The 18,673-nt window shown below is 38.3% G+C and overlaps 1 long non-coding RNA gene across 1 annotated transcript in view; it reads right to left on the reverse strand.

Moving 5' to 3' along the window:
* The window catches only part of LOC112995250 (uncharacterized), a 109,996-nt gene extending 92,403 nt beyond the window's left edge, over window positions 1–17,593 (reverse strand). Inside the window, exon 1 of the long non-coding RNA XR_010386012.1 lies at window positions 17,426–17,593. This is a non-coding gene — a long non-coding RNA (uncharacterized LOC112995250). The remainder of the gene's footprint in view (window positions 1–17,425) is intronic.
* Window positions 17,594–18,673: the final 1,080 nt, after the last annotated feature.

Below are 18,673 nucleotides of genomic sequence, written 5' to 3' on the forward strand. Positions count from 1 at the left end.
TTAGCATGAATGACTAAAAAATAACAGTGGCAGAAAGAGCTGCAGATAAGACAGAAAGAAGAAAAGAAACGACTAGAAGAAGAGCTTCAGCAAAAACAAAGAAAAGAGGATGAGCACTCCAGAGACATTATGAAAAGATGAAAATAATACTATGCGAGAAATGCATAGCTGCAAGTGTATGTGGTATCTTTCAAACAAAAAGATGAGACTCATAAATCAAGAGTAGTCAACTGTTAATATTTCGCTAACCAGCATAAATCAGCACTCTAATATCTAACTTCAATTTAATCCTGACATTTTTAGTGTATGTGAAAAACAACAATTCTGAACAGTGGCTGATTTTGCTTTGCTTGTAAACTTAGCAGTAGTGTGGCCTCTAGAAGGCCCTTTTATTCTGGGACTTCAGCAGCAGAAGCTGTTGTTGAGTTGCTGATACAGGTATTTGTTATTCCCTTTCACAGCCTGAAGCACAGATGCTTCCGGCATGAAAGAATGTGACTGTAGTGCCATAGCTTTGAAAATCATGGGCAGCTACACTAACTGTGGAATAATCCAGGCACTTACGTGGTATTCCCCTGGGAGTTTGGAAGAATTTATTGTCATGGCACTGTAGAGACAGCAAATGGCCACACTAGTTGCACTGCATATCTCAGCTATAAGCAAGCCTCTTGCTCACTCTTCCCTGAAATGTAAAAAATTGATTTTGACATATTTCGGAAAATTTTTTTTGAATTCTTATGTTTTTGCCTTCATGAATTAAACTTCGTATTTTCACTTCCAGCATACTCAAATATGAAGTAAAAGCTTCCAAACATTATGTGGTTTTGGTCCCACCTGGGAGAAATCAGTAAGATTTTCGTGATTTCCTCTCATAACCATCAACCAAGATAAGTCATGCATCTTCCACATTTATTTTGGACTTGTTAATGTTCGTGCATCTAGGCCCCATTTGGATTCTAAATTAAACTTGGCAAGGAAGTTCATTAAGTGGCCTAAAGCTTCAGTTATTATCTAACCACAGAAATGCTGAGCATTCATCACTTCATCACACTCCATCACAACAGAATTTCTTCTGTTTTGAAGAATAGCGAATATAGCTACAGCAACAAGGACTCTCCCTAGAGTGCAGTTTTCCAGTTATATTTTTTTGAGTATTATAATTAGTGTTTCTTTCAATTAACTCTTGACTTATGATCACACAGCATATTTTATCATTTATAAATAGAAGCAGTTGTTATTCATTACTAAACAATTAAATATGAATTAGCTGTAAATAATTTATATGAAGCATTTAAGAATGATCTCATAGAAGTAAAGCTTCGGCTAAACCTTGCCTGTATCACACAGAATCTAAGAACGAAATTGTCTGTAACATCTGTCAAGTATTTTAGAAATTAATTTAAATATAATTCTTGAAAGGCAGAGATTTTTAAGGGATCTGTAAGAATAGACCAGAGCTGTAAAGTTCGTCTAATCCATCCAGTTTCTTGCTGACAACAGCATTTACCATTTACCAAAGCTGAATGCCTAGCTGCACTATTGCAAATTTTCTAAGTGATTGTACACTTCCATTATCTGATGATCTAAGTCTTAAAGTCAATCATTAAGCCAATCACTACAGTGACGAATGAAGCAGTCCACACTTCTCTAAGTACACATATTTCAAGTCACTCAATATAATGCTATGCTGATTCCTTAAAGGGGTTCATATCACATAGCTGGAAAGTTGTTTTTATACATTTGTGTAACCTAAGGTTTTCTCAAGGCCTGGGAGCAAAGCCTACAACTATCTGTAGATCAGGGAAGGCCCAGAAACTTTGCAATGTTCCCCGAGGTCCTCTTGCTGTGTGCCACTCTCTCTTCATGACACAGCCTGACTCTGGCAGAAGTCAGTCTGTGTTGTATACTAAGCCTAGCAGCTGTCCTGAGCTTTGTCCTGAGGCACAAAAGGAAACTCTTCCCTGGCCCAGATGAACTCACAGGAGTTCATGCTGACCGGTGCAATTAGTATAACACCAATCCCTTTGAGAAACTCCCATCAGAGTAAGTGTGCAATGCTAGGAAGCACAGTTAGCACATTCACCTTGTCCTTTCCAATCCCGCTGGTCTCTTTCCACCGACATACAGTCCTGACCACCAGAATGGCAATAAAGCACTATCTGCAGCATTGGGAAAAGGGAGAGTTTTACATTGCACTGCTATTGTAGCAGTGTATAGGCTAGTTAATTCCTGATTTAGTCTGGTGTCAGAGAAAAATTCACATCCTCTGGTAGAGCTGATATGGATTCTCCTTGTTAGTATCAAAAAGAATTACATCAAAACACAATCAACACTTTAAAAAGTCTCTCAACCATCAGCATATCTCCTTCTGTTATACATAGCAGGAGATCCACTCAGCAGAACTTTGAACGCTTTATCTCAGTGCTGCCACAGCACTGATACAGCTTATCACCCCCACTCCTGGGGATGAAGAGGAGATGTTTGTTTGTCAGTCTCTGGATCTTAATGTTGGGAAGGTTTTTTCTTATGGATTCAACCCTGATTCAGCACATAAATCATAGGTTGAATACCTCTGGTTTAAGAGATTTTGAAAACTCAGTACTATAGTGCTAGTGGTCTTCCGTTCTGGCAGAGTATGCACTTCTGGAATCTTATTTATAAACATCAATGCTAACTTTGAAATGTCATATTTCCTACTAGAAATTCAAGATATTCACTGAGTTTTGCAAATGCCACTGACGATTCTTTTGCTTCTGAGCAAGCTGTAGTTTTCTTAGTGAGGCACCAGATTTGCAGGGTCATTTAGCTTCAGTATTATTTACAAGCACTTATAAAGCCCCTGTCTAAGGACTAATTTCCATATTACCTGCTGCCATACAGCTTTTTTATTTTCTCTCATTATTTGGGAAAATAAACAAACAAAAATATTTTAATTTTCTCAATTAAAAATAATGGGCAAATGTGTTCAGAGAGGGAAGGTATACTTTATTTGTTTTCCTGATTACGTACTTGGCCAGATTTATGGCTCTGATCCTTTCCCTTTATGATAAATGTCTGCAGATGTATTTGGCTCTTACAGATGCCCCAGCAGGCCTCGTCATTTCACTAGGGCCACTTTGGCAATACAAATAAGCCACAAAATGTTAATTTTGCTACTGTAAAGTTAGAAAGGAAATGCTTTTTTGTATTTCAGCTATTTCTCACAGACCAATTGTTTCTCATGTTTTCTAATCTCTCACATAGCTGAGGGGACTCATTTTCTCCTGTTCCACAATGAAATGAGAATGAACTGACCCCAAAGCAGCTGAAAACCCTTTGGTTACAGCACTTGCCAAGAAAATGGGGCATTAAAATTAAGTCCCCTGAAGGGAGTGTTGAACTTTAGTCCCCACAGGCAATGGCTCTAATCACGATGCTACTGACAGTTCAGAAGTGTCTCTCTGTACCTTCAGTTTTGACTAGAAATTGCATCCTAGACACAAGAGAATTTTCTGACAATTTTTTTTGGACAAACACCGTCTGTGAAAAGTTTCAGATTTAACAAATTATTGTTCTGTGATGAAACTCACTCAGAAAAAATCCCAACCGTTTCTAACATACATTCATGTTAGGTCACCCAGAAACAACAGTATGTCACAGATCAAAACTACTTCTCTGCACCACTTGTAGTTTCTCTGTTAGCTAAACTGTTCTGGAGATGCTAGAGAAGACTGCTATAATCTATTATTTGTACTGATTATTTGATTTAAACAATCAACTACAATTTAATATATGATGGTTTACTGAAGTTCACATTCATATGGAGTCTCTTTATAGGAGGTAACATTTTGGTAGATTCAAATCCCCAAATGAATGCAATGAGGCAGCATTCTTCAAAGTGCTGTGTATTAACAACTTGCAAAGGTAAAGCCAAGCCAAAACAAAAAACAGCAAACAATAACAAAAGCAAGGTAGAATATACAAACTGTACAGCATTTCCATTCACACAACTCACTGTGGAAAGACAGGATGTTAGCTGATGATACCATCTTGGAGGTTACGTCTTCTAGAACGCCTTATCTTTTATGTGCTGTCTGACCTTTCTATTTAACTTACCGTAAGTCATATTGATTCAAATCCTTTGTTTTTATTATCTTTCCTTCTGCACCTTACAGTATCATTCGTTGCTCTGTCTCTATTGGCTACCTCTAACAAATGAAAACTTGCTATAGCACAATTCAACATTTTCATACTTTCTCCCAACAAACTTTCTACAAGTATTAATTGCTCAGAATTCCAATTAAAAGACTGAATATAGGGACACAGACCATTTGATATTTTTTCTGGTGGACCTGTGGTCACTTAAGTAAAAGTAAAATATGCTTATATCAACCTCTGACCTCATTAAAAGCCAGCTCCTCTGCTACTGTGAGTGTTTTATGCCTGTACTTCTTACTTGCTTTACAGCAAAGCCCTAATTCTGCAGCTGCCAGCAAGCCAAATAAAAGTTTTGCTTAAATCAGAGTAATGAAAACAGTCCCTAGAAACCTTCCCTTTATATAGAAAAAGGAATTTATATATAAAGACAAATCACGGAAAAAGAGGGCTGTATCACTGATTTATAACCACCAATTGTCTACAGTCATACCGCTGTATATGGAAAAAAACAAATTAAAATCAAGTCAAATTAGTATAAAGTCAACAAATAACTTATAAAATCTATAATCAGCTTTCTATATGTAGTTATTTGGGCTGAAATAGACAAGGAAAGTGGTGGGTGAGTGGTGGAAAAGTTGATATTATAGCCACCCCCCAAACTGACAAACAGTCAAGGGTCAAAATCCATGCAGCTAATAACAATGGGAGGTGGCAGGATGGATTTTGCTTTTGTTTCTCCAACCTATTGTGTGTGGCTTGCAGCAGACCGTAGGAACTGCCTTATGTGGTATAGCTCTATACAGTCCCCCCATGGACTAGAGAATTGACTGGTAGAGCTGTTCACAAAAAGGCTTGTTATTACATCCAAGAATAATTTGAATTTGTAATAAAAAAATCAAACACTTCTTTATTGTCCAGTTTACTCTAAAGATAGTTGTTTTTTAGTTTTTGTTTTTTTTAGAAAAAGTGGTCAAGTCCATGGAAAATTTGTAACTCAACAAAATAATTTGCCTTTGAGCAGAGTCTCAAGGAAAAATACTCAGTTTTACTTGGTGCCTCTCATCCAATCATCTTACTGCTGACACCTAATTTGTGCTCCCGGTTGTACACAAACATCTGCTGCTGCACTTGCAAGCTAGCCATTCGCCCATTTAGCCATGAAATTATCCATTTTGTTTGTTTAAATACAGATTTCAATATCTATAAATAATATAAATACATTTTCCATTATTGTTTTGAGGGTAGTTGAAGATTTGAACCAGGACTGTCCAAAATTATGCTTTAATACATTTTGTATGTATAAAGGCTGTCTGTACAGTCCTTCTGATATCAATAAGTAACTCATTGCTTTTTTTTAAGTACTTTGGAATGTCTTGAACCTGACAGGCTCAATATAAAACCAAATTCAATTCAATTTAATTTTTAATATATCTGTATAAATCCCTATGAGGTTCTATTACAATTCTTCCCTCCAGCACAAATACTTCCTCCTCCTTAACAAAGTTTGCAGCTGTGTTACAAAGTCACAGATTCTAAATACTGTCTCATGATACAGTTTTAAAGTCTCCTGGGTGACTGATTGTCCCTCTCTCCCAGCTGCAAAGCTGACATTATAAACGCTGACATTTCAGTGATAGATGAATCTGTATAGATCAAAACACAAATATGGGGCATTTCCAGTTAGCCTGCCAAATCCTAATAAAAGAGATTTTTTATATCTGGAGGCATAGTTATGGATTAGTAGAGTTTTAGCTTATGGAGTAGTGTTAAAGAGGGAATTTCACACAAGGGGAAACTTACACTTTGCTTAAAACCTAGCTCTATTTCCCTTTCGCATGCTTTGAACAATTTTCCTGGCTCCAATCTGTTTACTAATTATCAAAGAAATTTGTTGTTTAAATGCGAGTTTTCTCCAGTGACGGTTTTATGCCAGATATGCAGCATGTGACTACTAAGGAGTCCCCACCCTACTGCTGTAAAAACTCAGATGAAACGAGAGTTGGCACCTTTGTTCTGAGAATGCTGTCAATCTAGCTTCTTGCATAAACACAAATGTTCACTTTAAAAGCTTAGAGTGTTAAGGTCTTTCAGATGAGAAGTGTCAAGCGTTATGACATATTATTAGAAGTATTTTTCTTTTATTTACAGCATACTTTGAAACAAATCTTACACGGGTGTAAATCTGCCAGTGAAGTCAATGGAGCTATACTGATTTAGAGTCCCTGATGATTTGGCCTTGTGATTTGAAATCACTACTAGGAAAGAATAACTAGGGTGTCTGGGTTAAAAAGGATGTGAATGGATTCTGTAATACTGATAATTATATCAGTACTTAATACTTTGTCAAACACAGATGGCTCTATAAAAGGCTATGAAAACATAGAACTGAAAACCAACTCTGTTGAAATAAATAGAAAAGATGATATGGTTTTATATAGGAGGCAGGGATGGATAGGATCTTATTCTGTGGGGTTTTTTTTTTTCAGATTTATGGATTTTGGTCAAGATCAACAAAGGGACTGTCAAAAGACTGAAGGAAACAGATCTCACTTTATCTCCCTCTATACAGTAGAAGTGCTGAGCGTCTCAGGAGGCTTCACAGCCAGCTTCGTAAAAGCCAGATTATTCTGATAAGAATTGTACTCTTGAACTCTTTTCCAAAACCGTTTTGAATACTGAGCCTTTTCAGACCCATTCCATGCGTATCTTACTCTCTCATCGCTGATTAGAAGAATCTATCTTTTCAGCTATGTCATAAAAGAAGGCATAATCTTATGATTTGTCTAGAACACACAAATTCGTAATGTGTATTGCCTAGAGTAGAAGACTAACAAAAGCTAATCTTTCATGAAGCTTCAAGATTTCTAATCAGTCTTCGAACCTGAGAAGGTTGCCATCTTCTTTGAATGTTTTAAGTAGCTTTTAAGACACTCTTTTTAGGACTTGAGTGTCCCCCACTCAAGATTCAGAAAAGATTAAGGGGCAATCTTCTTGTACAGTCTTTACTGGACTGCAGCAGCATTACAACTGTCAAAAGAAAAGACTTTATGTATGCAAAATATTATCTATCAAGCACATCATCCTATCACATTCACATACAAGTAAGTTTGAATAAAATAGTTACAGCCTGCAGTAACGCAGGTAGTTGTATTACTTACTCCAGTTAGCTGCCTTACTTACTCCAGCAAAGAATTTAGCCTTTGCTTTTAAGGGATAAAAGGTCTAGAGGAGTTGCTTCAGTAAACAGACTAAAAATATGAAGCATAAGTAACAAAGCCAGTAATGTTTGCCAGAATCAGGCTGATGGTATTATTTGAGAGAAGATGGCTGATAATCAGTACTATGGATTGTAACATATAATCAATATTTATGTCTTGTCCTAAAACCAGGAAGGACATTGTGAGGTAATACACAAGAAATGGGGACACAGGAACAAAGAGGGACATATTTACAGCAGAAATACCAGAGGAAAGTAAACCTGTATTTAAGAAGACATTTCACCTGAGATGATGGCCACGACAGTAATTCATAGTTAATCTGTGATTATTTTAACTTTTCCCTCCTATTTCTAATAGGATAACTTCACAAAAATTTTGGTGACATCAGTGTTGCACTATGGATCTCATTTCTTCCTTTTTACTTGTTTTTTTTCTTGTATCACTGACTGAATAAGAAAATGCTAGTTGGCTAAAAACTAAAAGAAATCACTAAATCATTGTGAACAATTTATTTTGGGACAAGACAGAGCTATGTTCTTTCCTAAAACACCTTTCCCTATCCTTTTCAGTGAAGGAACAAAAGCTGAAAGCATGCAAGCCACAAGGAGTAGACCTTCAGAAGTATTTGGGTGTTGCAGTGCCAAACACTCAGTTGAATCCACAGCCCTAACAGGCATTCAATCTCCATTCAATGCAAGGGCAGTGTTAGGCACTTATAAAGGGATACTCAGAAACTGGATGAGTGGGAAGCTATCTAAGATAACAAATGAGATATCAAGAAAAGTAAAGGTGCACTTGGTGTGATCACAGCTTTGCACCTACTTCAACTCAGAATCCATGTCTGTGAACCCATTCTAGAAGCAGGCACCAAAGTCCCACCTGTGAAAAATAAGGAATCCATTTTTCCACAATACCCTAGAGCTGACTATTGGAAGACTCACATGGTAGGGGGGGACCTGGATTTAAAGCTGTATCTTGCTGATTAGAAACAGGGATTTTTTAGATTTTCTCTGAGGGAAAATATATTTTCATCCAGGCTACTGGTTGCTCTAAGTCAAGTTTTCCTCACTCCTTCCGTTTTGGAACTCTGGCATTTCATAGATATTTTTCATGAATATTTGTTGTAGCAGGAATTTGAATCTTGGCTTCCAGCATCCTATTTGAATGCTCTTAACTTGTGAGTTAGAGTCAATCATCTTCTCAGTGATCATACTTAGGCACCTTTTTTGAAAGGTGAGAGAGCTAAACTTTTCCCAGTTTGGCATTATCTGCCAACTAGCCCAGGTTGCTTCTGGCTCAGTGCAAATGCGGCTGGGTCTCCTTGTGCAACATACAGGGAGCCACAGTTGCTACTTCTGGGCCAAGGTTTCTACCAGTGAGTAAGGCAGTAAGAGACAGAGGCAAAAGGAAGGAGCTGAGATCTTCACTCACATGACACTGTTACAAGACAACCCTGAGAAGCTCAGAAAGAATGTTTGAAGTAGGTAGATTTGGATAACTTCTATCTTAGATAGAATTTGCTTAGCATGAGTAGCCGCACACTTGCTTAGCATAAGTAGCTAAATTTGCTGAAGCCTTAAGCCGCGCTCCTAGTTCGTTAAGAAAAGGCCTCAGAGCTGGTGCAGGCTGGAAAGATAAGGGAGTTACAAGCAGTCTGCATTCCTGTGCCCCACTCTCCAGAAGGGAGGATGCCAAGGCTGAGAAATAAGGCCTGTTTGGACGCCAGGACCTTGGGAAGTAAAAAGCTTCCTCTCACTGTTAAAACAGTGATGATTAAGGGGTCTGGATTATGTCTTCTTCCTCAGGGCCTTGGAAGATAACACCTACTGACCCAGCTGGGGCAGTGTTAATTAATTGATCAGGACCTTGAGAAGTAGGGGTGGGACCCAGGGAAATGTGAAGAAATCATTAACCAATCAGTGTGAAAGAGGAAGGAAGTCACAAATATGGCAATAAGAGGAAGGAAGTCACAAATATGGCAAATTTGATTGTATAAATGCTACCTGAAAAGTTGGGGTGGGGTGTGCTCGATTTGTGGGAGACCACCGAGCACCCAGGCTTGCGCAACTCTGAAATAAATAAATAAATGTCTCTCCTGAGTGTGTAATTATTGGCTCATTGCACACCGGGCAACGAATCCGCTTTTCGGACAACAACACTGCTAAAAAATAATGACATGCAGAAAGGGAGTTGCAGAGCAACATAACCTGAAGTTAAGGAGTATCTTTATGCATTTTGATTTAAGGTTCTAAATTTTTTAATTCCATTTCATCTTCTATCCTTTTACTGCATATGACATCAACTGTGTTCCTGTCTGCAGTACAAACTGTAGTTTGTACACAATGCTGTACTACAAATCTGTAGTACAAACTAGGACTTGGATAGGCACAAGATAGACATCAATGTTTAGATTCATTAGTCAGGCTACGGTCACTTTGGAGACATGGTTACAGAATACATCGGAAGCATTACACCCAGCAGCAACAAAACAAATCAGACACCTTTTCCATCACAGTATACATATAGCAGCGTAGTGGTGTATGCATCCACCCACAATGCTACTACAAATAGATAGGAATTATAAAATGGAAACGATGGCATAATCAATGCCCAGGGTGCTGTCAATCAGCTTTCACCAGCAGCTTTGTGTCAATATGTGTAAATTGCCTGGGTTCTGCACTATATGACCTTTTGCAAGGTCGATTCCTGAAGGACATTTTGAGGGAAAGAAATGTTAGCAATTTAATTTGACTTCAGAACCTAAAGATATGCATACGCGCTAGGTGGCTTTCTCCCTTAGAGATGCACTCTGTAACAAATTACCATTACCATTTGTATTTGGTGTCCAGTTTAATGAGTTGCTTCATGTTCATCTGCTATGCTGCATAGAAGAGACACTGAAAATAGTGCTATACAAAGTACAAAAAACTAAAACAACAAAAACACTGATGTATTTTTTGCCATTTTTTCACATAGAAAATTCTCTCTTTGAAAAAGGAATTCCTAAACTCATGTTCTACCTCTCAAAAAATACAAGAAACTTGGAGTTAAAAAAGGTTGGGGGATCTTTTTGTCTTGAAATCATGTAAACAAATCACATGTTAGCCCAAACATTACTTTTTTTACAAATAAGCCAGTTTGTTTGAATGACATATAAGAAAACAGCCAGTTCAACTCAAGTACAAAATCATTCCAAATGCCTTAAAAGTTACATCTGGTGATTTTAGCTTAATATCTAAAGATAGGAATATGCCAAGATACAAAGACATTTTTGGATATACTGATGGGGAAAGTAACCTCCATACAGCCTCTAAATTTATACTTAGCATCTTGGCCTCAAGGAAGTTATGGGATTTATAAATCTCTGTCTTACATGCTCCAGAGCGGGGGGTTATCTTCCTGACTAAGAATCTAATGGTTTGTTTCAGTGAACATCAGTTTATTTTTCCTCATCATAAATATTGACTTTGTCTTCCCCTTGTTCCACATTAATGTATTCCATCAATAAATAATGATATGCATCTCAACAGAAGTTAACATCTTATTACAACAGTTTTCCTAGTACCATAATAATCAAAAAGTCTTTTTAATCAGGATGGAAAACAAGATGATTATGGTTGTTCACAGGGCAATAAAAGTTTCTTTTTATTTCCTGCTCTACAATGACTGCTGACTGGAACCTTTCTGATATAAAGTATGCAATAAAAAGGGACAAGACTTTATCACAGTTCTGGTAGTCTTTGTTTAAAACTCCTCAGAACAGCTCTGGGCCGACATGTAAGTATTAGCTATGTAAAGATAAAGTGAGTGGAAAGCAGGAGGAAAAGCTCTCTCTCAGCTCCTTGCAACATATAATAGCTCACAATTTCTTTCTTTATTTATAGAATGCAACACCTCGTTTTCTTCATTGCAAGTGTGCTACAATATGTATATGGAGGTTGGATGAAAGCCAGCCTAAAATAAACAAAATTCAGTTGTGCAGTTTAGTGAGTGTGTGTGGCATGTGGATCAGGAAGAAGCAGCAGAGTGAGGAAAGCACATACTGGTATTTAAGGTTCCTAGCAATTCATGATAGATGCAGTCTGTCTCTATTATTTTTAGACTGTAACCAGAGTTTTGAACGATTGATGCTACCTGATGCTGGAAAATTAACTGGAATGAAAAACACCACCTCATTGAAGGGAACTGGAATAGAGTTGAAAAGATACAGGCAGTTACTCGGCATGCTTAAATTGTTTCATTTTCAGCAGCATTTAATTTAAGAGAATGGTTCTTCTGCAAAATACACAGTATAATGCTACTGATGTGGAAAAACAAATACTCTAGCCCATATCATCACAAAAGTACCTACTGAAATAGATGTCATCATAAATAATAAAAGTTTAAGAGCATCTTTTCCATTGAATCAGATAGATAGGAAAGATAAACTTGAAATACTGATTCTCTTTGTTCTAAAGTGTAATCAGGAATAGTTTTTAAATTTTATCTTTTTCTTTTTCACTACTCATAAATGGATCCATTGTCTATGTCTAGTATCCTACTGCACCCAGCTGATTGCCCACCATATCCCCCTGAAACCTGTAGGACCTTTTTCTGCTGTCCCTCCAGATCAGACCCTCTTTTTAAGCAGAGAATTCCAGACAACGTTTTTAGGACATAATCCTTTCAATCTCCTGTGAGATGCTGCTCTTTCAATTCAAATCTAACCAGGGAGGTTTGGGAAACATGCGGTCTAATTGCAACAGGGTTTTAATTGTCATGGAGATTTTGCTCAAAGAATGGCTTCCAATTGCAATAGGCAGAAATCCAGGCTCCTTGAAAAACTCCATGCCGTGTTTCAGTGGCTGGCAAGTTTACATGTGTCACTGTCACTTCTGTGTTTATTAAAAAACAAAAAAACAAAAATCCCCTCACCAACAATAATTTTTACTTTAACAGAGAAAAAGGGACATAAAGAGAACAACACTTACTCATATGAATGGTTGGTTTAACACACACTGAACAAATTGATGTATAAATTGGCTATGATAAATGCTTGTGCTAAATGTGGTTATTTATTATGTGTTCCATTACATAAATTGGTTGCAGAATTATAATAAATGCTCTTTATTAATCTTACCTTCCCTGTGGCTGGAGAATGACTTAAGGCAATTATCTTCAGTGTGGAACTCAATTCCATTATTGTTGATGGGCAGAAAAGGCCAGGCAGCCCTCTAATATTGCACAGACAGCCCAAAATCTCATGCTTTTGCTTTTTAGTATCCTGTATCTCACCTTGTCTTTCTATGCTGACATGGTGTGCTTCTGCATCTCTCTCCAAATACCATTACCTCTAGTCTCAGGAATTCTTGAGAACACAGTATCAAGGTGTAAGAAATAAGAAGTGATAATAATTTGATAGCTATTCTTTTTGCTATATATAAATTAAAAGACAAAGGAAATTTGGCTTGATCGCAGCATTTTCACCATACACTGAGTATAGCTCAGCTTTCAATTGTCTTTTGCATCATTATTTCACTCTAAAATTCCCTACAAAATTCCTGCACAGGAGGAAATCCAGACTGGGAGGAGTGCGATGGTGTATGCTTTAAGAAAAAACTTCAATTCCTGTTTGTATCATTTACTTAAGAACTAAGGTGCGACCAAAATGCATTTCTAGATTATTAAAGTGTGTAAATGATGTGTCTGTAGATTTTATGGTCCTGCTTCTGATCTGCACCAGGTTGACAGGGTGTAATTCAACTGGCAGGAATGAAACAATTTCTGATTTATGTTTTGTGAGAACAGAATACAGTTCTGCAACTTTAACTTGCCCTGTAAGGGTGAGACTGTCATGAAGGCTTATGCTCCATCCTCATTTTGCAAGCATAATAATCGTGATAGTCCTTCTGGGGAGCTGCTAGCATGAGCCCCCCTACAGCCTCCTCCCCATTTTCTCTGAAGAGCTCATTAGTGCAAGTTCCTCTAGCACTGCTGTCAGCTCGTAAAAGGGACCACTTGACTTGTTTCTCTCCTCTGTCTATGTCTTTTGCTATTTTTCTGAGGTGGGCAGGGCGGAATGACTGGGAGGGCAGATTAATTGTGCAGTTGCTAGAGGAGAAATGAGGAAATGGTTTGGGGAGACCTATAAAAAGAAGTGAAAAAAGATGCAACTGAAAACTGAGGTGCCTTTGATATTTTGTTAAATGCTGTTCCTACCACTGTCATTATCCCTTTCCAGGTGGGTAGCTTTTCAGTGCAAGCATGATATAACCTCTGTGCTGCCTAATGCAATGGGCTCCCACTCCTACCTGCTTCCAGATGCCAGCATAAGAGAGAGAACAAAAGGGCTCTCCGGAGAACTGTTCACTTCAGCGCTATGACACAGCTAAGGGCTTCAGGACAGCATTCCAGCAGCTGGAGACCTAAGCTGTGTGCGGGTAGCCTCCCACTCAGGACAGTCAGCTCTGTTGTGGCCTCAAGGGAAATAACAACAAGAAATGTTTCTATATAGTCAGGATACAAGAAAGATGGTGCTTGGTATTTTTGCCAAACTGACGACTGGCTTATTTCATTGTCAATTTAAAGTCAAATGTCCTTTGACAAAGAAATGATGTGAGAAAAGCAATTAAACCCACACACTGACTTAGATCTGAGTAAGATTTCACTTTCAGGGGATATAAAATTGTCAGTATTTGTCCAGAAAGTTCAGCAGATACTTCATGCTTGCTTCTGCTTACACTCCTAGTGTATATGATGGGAAGCTAGAAAAAAGGTTAAAGAGGAAACTTTAGAGCTTTGAATGCTAAGGAGTTTAATCTTTGAGGAGACAGGCTGGCATATCCCTCTCTGACTCATTTTCTAACTTTTTGCTCAAAAGTGTCACTGAAAATTAACAATTAAACATGCCCAGTAGTGCACTGTTTTGAAATTAATTGCATTTTTCAGGAGGGTAAAGTCACACGGCTTTTAGCTTAACGAAGAGTCAGGGGCCTGTGATAGCTGCCCGCAAACACATTGGTTAGCACTTGATGGTGTCACTGGGTTCTCTTAGTTTTATTGCAAGGAGGCAACACGGGAACTTTAGTGCCAAAATAACCATGAATATCACCCAAATGCTCTACTATATTAGCACATCTGCCTGTTCCAGATGTTTGCAATTAATATACTGAAATCCTCAGTAAATTACCAGAGTAGTTACCTTCCACTGCTTCTCCAGACATACTGAATGGCATTTGTATTTTATATAGTTATAAAACTGCAGCACTTGGTAAAAGATCAATAAGTGCATAAATGTCAACAAATGGAAGGAATTGAGGGGAAAGCAGAAGTTTTTAGAGATTCAAAGCAATGAGACATTTACATAAATCTTTAACCTGAAATGCATGAGGGGCTGGAATTGAAATGGTGCGAATATACAGGGAGTAACTGTTGTGATGTATTCTTGCTACACATCCTCCTCCCCCTCCCCCAGGTTCATTTTAGCTCCCTTTTCTTTGGACTACAAAAGCTCTGCAGGAATTTTTATTTGGACTGTCCACATCCCCCAGGACAATTACCACTGTCTGTTTATTTTACATGGGAGCATGGCAAAAGAATACTGGGAATGCTAAAGAGGTGAAATGACAAGTATATAATTTCATGTAAAGGTTCTGCATGATTACAATATCTTAAAATTCACTACTTCAAAAACTGAGTATCAGCAAAGAGCAGTGCTGAACTACACCTACACAACATCTCCAAAAATTCATGCTTGGGCTTGGAAATCTTTTTTAAAAAAAGGATCAAGACTTCAGTTATTCCTAAATTCAACCAACCTCAGCTCAGGACTCTGGCTTAAATTCAGGTTTCGAATATAATTTGCCCAGGCACTATGTTCCAGGGAGGCATCAGGCTTTAACTGCTCCCCCAGGGTCCTGAGCGCTGCTTTACGAATGCCCACTTCAGGCAGCATCCACACCTCCGCAAATCTCAGTGGTGAAGGCAGCGACTGGTGTCAAGCTGCCCGGGGAGAACTGGAGCCAGAGCACCGTGGCCTGCTGAAGGGTGCCTGTCCTCAGGGCACTTGCTGCGTGGGCAAGCTGAGCCCAAGCACCTCTGCCAGCAGGTTCAGCACACAGCAGGCCTGGCAGAGCAGGGGCACTTTTTGCTGATGTGCTGTGTACGTCTGAAGTGGAGTCTGCCCTCCAGCAGACCAATCTCACAAAATGATGCAGAAACATAGTACCAGCCTCCTGACTTCGGCTTCATACTTTAGGAAGATTATCTGCAGGAAGGGCAGGGATACACGTGGCTGGAGTGGCATCAGCTATGGTCACTCTCATTTTTCCAGGGGTTTAACAAGCAGAAGTGTGTGAGCTGAAGAGCCCTTTTCTGGGGGTAGGAGTCTCCACATGGGTGGAGTATAAAAGCAGAATGAACGACAGAGCTTCCCCACCCTCCGCACACCTTCAGGCATATATGCATGTAAGCTGCAGAATTCTTAATGTAAAAAAGAACTAATCATTAATGTAAAAAAAAACTTCCTTGTAGACATACAAGTACCACGGCATGGCGGTCAGGTAGAAGTGTAAAGATTTATATCACCCATATTTTCTCCACAGGAGTCTATATTCTTGCCAGTAGCTGGGGTGTGTGCACTGCCTACTTCACACTTACACTCTCTCATCAAGAGTCAGCTTTCCTGGAAAATGGCCTCAAAAAAAAAGGAAAAGTCTTAATTCTTGGTAAGATAGAACTGAGAAGGCCGTTAATTTAATCAGAGATAGTGATGTTGAAAAGGTGCTTCTACTAAAGACTTAGCTTTCAGCTTGTCCATTCATTGCATTATTACGTATAACCACACTGCAGAATTGTTTATTACAGAATGTTTAATTTATTTACGTTAAAAAATGTGTTTAAAAATTGCCTCAGCTCAATACATTTCAGAGGACAAAGCAAGCCCCAGTAAAAATAAATTCAACACCCCTGACTAAAGGCATGAGCACACGACCAACTTGTCTCAAGGCAAGCTTGAGTTTGAACTGAGAGCATACAACCCACTCCCCAAGAACTGCCTGGACACACATTCACCCTATCATAAATACAAGGCAGCTTACCACTCAGGGAAAGAAGGCCTACGAGGTGAGCTTACTGCAAGATTCAGGCCAGCTGTAGTGTTTGGCTGAATGCTTTGACTAGAGTGGGTTTAATACTCATAATACACTGAGGAAAGAAAATAAAAGTCTAACAGCTGTTAGATGTCCAACAAACACTGAGAAACTCAGAATTCCTTCTACTATGGTACTGAAGAAATGTACAGAGCTGCATGTGCAGACTCCTACCCTGCTGTGGGGTTCCTTCAGCACTGATATTCATGGACTTTACAAGAAAATATCATTTTCCAATTAATATAATTAAAAAAACCCCAAAAATGTGATTGATGAAAAAAGGAATTTAAAGGTAATCAGTGAGAGATAAATACCTGTCATTTGTGCCGCTAAAAGTCTGTCTGTGAACTGTAGACAATTACAAGATCACTCCTGTACATCAGAAATACAAATCAGAAATTTGTAGTATCAGGAATACAAGGCAAGTGATCAGAGCTGTGTTTGGCTGTCGTAAGAGCTGGGGACCAAAAGGATGTACGCCTTTGTTTGAGCAGATACAATTATTATGTATGTTTAACCAGCTTATCCATCTTGGGTCTTCTTTCATCAAATATCTCTTTAGTTAGCCTAGTGCCTGTAATTTTATCTTACTTTTATATTGTCAGTCATGTTTTAAAAATGAGCACTTGTTTCTGTACTCAGAAAGCTGGATCCAACAGACAGATATACACATTCTGACCCTCGGCCCCACTTAGAGTTAACTCAGCCAACCATCAGTGAGACTTCGTACAAATGCTGGGTTTGTGCCTCCATCAAGAAGTTAGACATTTCCCTCAAGAGAAATCAACAAGAATTTAGAAGACTCCTGCACTGGTTTACCACTAGGCCATAAGGTTTTAATGAGAAATATTTATAAAAGTATTACAGCTCGTTCTACCTTTGGAGAGAGGAATACTCCAGCTTTCATTCAACCATTATACTCCCCATTCAGATATTTCTTACCTCCAAAAAAGGTGCTTCAGCTCACACTCTGCTGCCTGTTATCCCCTCGAAAGACGAGACTAACCACGGTTGAGGGCAGTCTAACTGCACGGACGCCCGCCCGTCCTGCAGATAATCCTCCTGAGGGCCGGTGCAGAACTCGTCCTGCAGCTCTTTGGCAGCTGGAGAGGCCTGCTGGGCAGAGAGGGTAGTCTCAGCAAAGAATTATGTCCATTTTACGCAGTCTAAAGGGCAAGAGAAGACATCTGGGAAACTGATTTGTTTCTCAATTTTGTGACATTATTTCCAGCATTTTGTTCTTAATTTTTGCATTGTTGGTTTATAAAACTGATATATAGAAATTGTTATATAAAGAATAATGAATCCTCTGATATGCACTATTTCTAACACAAGGGGAAACAGGCACTGTTCTTAGGATTAGCATTATATCCTTCCAGCCCTCTGGAGAGAGGTATTAGTTCATAATTTAACTCCACTTTGTCAATATTACCCTAGAGCCTGTACTTGCACTTTAAATGAAACACTTTATCCTGCAGTGAAATGATATTTTACTCAGACCCAGGCAATTTCAGGGATATTTGGTGAGCCATATTCCATGCTTTTAGTGGGATCACATAAAAGCATGTCTGCTGTATAAACTTTTGCAGTGTGCTCCCCTGTGCAGCTCTATATATTATATTACAGAACTGCTCATAGAAAAGAGGAAAGTACATTTCCAGGCTTTAGAAAAAGCACACTAAATAGATCATTTTCTTTTTATAAACAATCAATTTTGCAGCAAGCTTTGGAAGAAAGATGGTTCAATTCAGTTTCAGAGTCAGAGCAAAAAATTACTGTCAACTTTAAAGAGAATCATGCAGGCCCCTTTATGTCAGGATGAATTTAACCTAATAATGGCCGTTAATTTCAAATCACTAACCACCTTTCTGACTTGATCTTTGGTCTGTACTATGAGAGAGTACTACATTACCTATATTACCTATGCATCCACAAACCTTTTTCATAAGCTATTAAAGATTTTATAGAAATTTTTATTTCATGGTATGATTTATCTTTTATTTCAAAATATTGAGGAAGAGTTGAAAACATACAGAGTGAAATAAGTTATGAATATGAATAAAAGGAAGAAGAGGTAGACATTTTTTCTGTTGCAGACAGTAGCAACTAAGAGAGAAAAAGAGGAAAATGAAACCACAAATTTTCAAAACTCTGAATTAAAAAAGTTTACATTGACATTTTAACCAAAAT

This window comes from Dromaius novaehollandiae, chromosome Z (genome assembly GCF_036370855.1).
Source record: "Dromaius novaehollandiae isolate bDroNov1 chromosome Z, bDroNov1.hap1, whole genome shotgun sequence".
NCBI lineage: Eukaryota > Metazoa > Chordata > Aves > Casuariiformes > Dromaiidae > Dromaius > Dromaius novaehollandiae.